Source organism: Macrobrachium rosenbergii, chromosome 41 (assembly GCF_040412425.1).
Source record: "Macrobrachium rosenbergii isolate ZJJX-2024 chromosome 41, ASM4041242v1, whole genome shotgun sequence".
NCBI lineage: Eukaryota > Metazoa > Arthropoda > Malacostraca > Decapoda > Palaemonidae > Macrobrachium > Macrobrachium rosenbergii.
This window is the reverse complement of record NC_089781.1, coordinates 44,925,675-44,930,585: the sequence shown is the minus strand read 5'-3', so window position 1 is coordinate 44,930,585 and position 4,911 is coordinate 44,925,675.

Genomic DNA, 4,911 nt, shown 5'->3' with positions numbered 1-4,911 from the left:
ACCTTTCATCTAAAACTGATTCTGATTTAAACTTCTCCATTCATTACCTAATTCCCTTTGATCTAAAATTTTTTCTGGTTTCCACTTCTCCATTCGTTCCCTACTTACCTTTCATCTAAAACTGTTTCAGGTTTTAACTTCTACATTCATTCCCTACTTACCTTTTATCTAAAACTGTTTGTAGTTTAAACATCTCCATTCTTTACCTATTTATCTTTGATCTAATACTCATTCAGGGTTTATCTTCTCCATCCACTCCTTACTTACCTTCCTTATAAAACTGTTTATGGTTATAACTTCTCCATTCATTCCCTACTTACCTTGGATATAAAACTGTTTTTGGTTTAAAATTCTCCATTCATTACATAATTACCTTTAATCAAAAACTGTTTCTAGTTTTAACTTCTCCATTCATTTTTCACATACATTTCATCTAAAATTGTTTCTGATTTTAACTTCTATATTCATTCCCTACTTAACTTTGATCTGAAACTGTTCCTTGTTTAAACTTCTCTCTTCATTACCTAATTACCTTTGATCTAAAACTGTTTCTGATTTTAACTTCTCCAATCACTGCCTATTTACCTTTCATCTAAATTTTTTTCTAGTTTTAACTTCTCCAATTATTTCCTACTTAACTCTGGTCTAAAACCTTCTCTGGTTTTAACTTCTCCATTCATTCCCTTCTTGCCTTTCATCTAAAACTGTTTCTGGTTTTTACTTCTCCATTCATTCAACTTTTACCTTTGATCTGAATCTGTCTCTGGTTTAAACTTCCCCATTAATTCCCTACTTACCTTTAATCTAAAACTGTTTCTGTTTTTAACTTCTCCATTCATTCCCTAATTACCTTTGATCTAAAACTGTTTCTGATTTAAACTTCTCCTTTCATTCCCTACTTGCCTTTGATCTAAAACGGTTTCTAGTATTTAACTTCTCCATTCATTGCCTACTTACCTTTCATATAAGAATGTTTCTGGTTTAAATTTCTCCATTCATTCCCTACTTACCTTTGATATAAAACTGTTTCTGGTTTGAACTTCTCCATTCATTCCCTACTTACCTTAGATATAAAATTGTTTCTGGTTTAAACTTCTCCATTCTTTCCCTACTTTCCTTTGATCTAAATCTGTTTCCTGTTTTAACTTCTCTATTCATTCCCTACTTACCTTTAAAAAATTTTCATTCTTACCATACTTACCTTTGATCTAAAACTTTTTCTGGTTTTAAATCCTTCATTCATTTCTTACTTTCCTTTAATCTAAAACTGATACTGTTTTAAATTCTTCATTCATTCCCTACTTGCATTTGATCTAAAACTCTTTCTCGTTTTAACTTCTCCATTCATTCCCTACTTTCCTTTGATCTAAATCTGTTACTGGTTTAAACTTTTCCATTCATTGCCTATTTACCAATGATCTAAAATTGTTTCTGTTTTTAATGTCTCCATGCATTCTCTATTTACCTTTGATCTTAAATTGTTTCTGGTTTTAACTTCTCCATTCATTCCCTACTTACCTTTGCCGTAAAACTGTTCCCGGTTTACATTTCTCCAATTATTCCCTACTTACATTTGATCTAAAACTGTTCCTGGTTTACACTTCTCCATTCATTCCCTACTTACCTTTGATATAAAACTGTTTCTGGTTTTAACTTCTCCATTCATTCCCTACTTACTTTTGATTTAAAACTGTTTCTGGATTTAACTTCTCCATTCATTCCCTACTTTCTTTGATATAAAACTGTTTCTGGTTTACACTTCTCCATTCATTCCCTACTTACCTTTGATCTAAAACTTTTTCTTGTTTTAACTTCTCCATTCACTCCCTGCTTACCTTTGATCTAAAACTGTTTCTGGTTTTAACTTCTGCATTCATTCCCTACTTACCTTTGATCTAAAACTGTTTCTGGCTTTAACTTCTCCATTCATTCCCTACTTATCTTTGATATAAAACTGTTTCTGGTTTACACTTCTCCATTCATTCCCTACTTTCCTTTGATCTAAAACTGTTTCTGGTTTTAACTTCTCCATTCATTTCCTACTTACCTTTGATCTAAAGCTGTTTCTGGTTTTAAATTCTCCATTCACTCTCTACTTACCGTTGTTCTAAATCTGTTTCCGGTTATAACTTCTCCATTCATTTCCTGCTCACTTTGATCTAAAACTGTTTCTAGTTTCAACTTCTCCATTCACTCGCAACTTACCTTTGATCTAAAACTGATCCTGGTTTACACTTCTCCATTCATTCCCTACTTACCTTTGATCTAGAGCTGTTTATCGTTTTAACTTCTCCATTCATTCCCTACTTACCTTTGATTTAAAACTGCTTCTGCATTTAACTTCTTCATTCTTTACCTACTTACATTTGATCTAAAATGTTCCTGGTTTTCACTTCTCTATTCATTACCAAATTACGTTTGATCTAAAACTGTTTCTGGTTTTAACTTCTCCATTCATTACCTAATTACCTTTGATCTAAAACGGTTTCTGGTTTTAACTTCTCCATTTATTACCTAATTACCTTTTATCTAAAATTGTTTCTGGCATTAACTTCTCCATTCATTCCCTACATACTTTTAATCTAAAACTGTTTCTGGTTTTAACTTCTCCATTCCTTCCCTACTTACCTTTGATATAAAACTGTTTCTAGTTTTAACTTCTCCATCATTCCTTTCTTACCTTTTATCTAAACCTGTTTCTCGTTTTAACTTCCTCATTCATTCCCCACTTACCTTTGATCTAAAACTTTTTCCAGTTTTAACTTTTCCATTCATCCCCTACTTACCTTTGATCTAAACCTTTTTCTGGGTGAAACGTAACCATTTATTCATTACTTACCTTTGATTTAAGACTGTTCTTGGTTTAAACTTCTCAATTCATTAACCAATTACCTGTCATCTAAAACAGTTTCTGGTTTTAACTTCTCCATTCATTGCCTACTTACCTTTTATCTTAACCTTTTACTGGTATTAACTTCTCCATTTATTCCCTTCTTACCTTTGATCTTAAACTGTTTCTGGCATTAACTTCTCCATTCATTCCTTACTTAACTTTGATCTAAACCTGTTTCTGGTTTTAACTTCTCCACTCATCCCCTACTTACCTTTGATCGAAATCTTTTTCTGGTTTTAACGTCCCCATTCATTCCGTACTTAATTTTGATCTAAAACTGTTTCTGGTTTTAAATACTCATTCATTACCTAATTATCTTTGATCTAGAACTGTTCCTGGTTTAAGCTTCACCATTCATTACTTAATTACCTTTGATCTACAACTGCTTCTGGTTCTAACTTCTCTATTCATTGCCTACATAACTTTGATCTGAAACTGGTCGAGGTTTAAAATTTTGCATTCATTCCCCACATACCTTTGATCTAAAACTGATCCTGGTTTTAACTTCTCCATTCATTCCCTACTTACCTTTGATCTAAAACTGTTTCTCGTTTAAACTTCTCCATTCATTACCTAATTACCTTTCATCTAAAACTGTTTCTGGTTTTAACTTCTCCGTTCATCCCCTAATTACCTCTTATCTAAAACTCTTTCTGGTTTACACTTTTCCATTCATTACCTATTTATCTTTGATCTAAAACTGCTTCCGATTTTAACTTCTCTATTCATTACCTAATTACCTTTGATCTAAAACTCTTTCTGGTTTTCACTTCTCCATTCGTTCCCTACTTACCTTTCATCTAAAACTGTTTCTGTTTTTAACTTCTCCATTCATTCCCTACTTACCTTTGATCTAAGTCTGTTTCTAGTTTAAACATCTCCATTAATTGCCTATTTACCTTTAATCTAAAACTCTTTCAGGTTTTATCTTCTCCATCCATTCCTTACTTACCTTATATCTAAAACCGTTTATGGTTTTAACTTCTCCATTCATTCCATACTTACCTTGGATCTAAAAACTATTTTTGGTTTAAAATTCTCCATTCATTGCATAATTACCTTTGATCAAAAACTGTTTCTTGCTATAATTTCTTCATTCATTTCTTACATACTTTTCATGTAAAATTATTTTTGATTTTAACTTCTCCATTAATTCCCTAATTAACTGTTCCTGTTTTAAACTTTTCTCTTCATTACCTAATTACCTTTGATCTAAAACTTTTTCTGGTTTTAACTTCTCCAATCATTCCCTACTTACCTCTGGTCTAAAACTTTTATTAGTTTTAACTTCTCCATTCATTCCCTACTTGCCTTTCATCTAAAACTGTTTCTGGTTTTAACTTCTCCATTTATTTCCTACTTACCTTTGATCTGAAACTGTTTCTGGTTTAAACTTCTCCATTCATTCCCTATTTTCCTTTGATCTGAATCTGTTCCTGGTTTGAACTTCTCCATACATCCCCTACTTTCCTTTAATCTAAAACTGTTTCTGGTTTTAACTTCTCCATTCATTGAGTACTTACCTTTGATCTAAAACTGCTTCTAGTTTTAACTTCTCTTTTCATTCCCTACTTGTCTTTGATCTATAACTCTGTTTCGGGTTTTAACTTATACATTCATTCCCTATTTACTGTTGATCTAAAACTGCTTCTGGTTTTAACTTCTCCATTTATTCCCTACTTACCTTTGATCTAAAACTGTTTCTGGTTTTTAACTTCTCCATTCGTTGCCTACATACCTTTGATCTGAAACTGTTTCTGGTTTAAACTTCTCCATACATTCCCTACTTACCTTTAAAATAAAACAGTTTCTGGTTTTAGCTTTTCCATTCATTGCCTACTTACCTTTAATCTAAAACCGCTTCTGGTTTTAACTTCTCCTTTCATTCCCTTCTTGTCTTTGATCTATAACTCTCTTTCTGGTTTTAACTTATCCATTCATTCCCTACTTACCTTTGATCTAAAACGGTTTCTGTTTTAACTTTTCTATTCACTTCCTATTTACCTTTGATCTAAAAC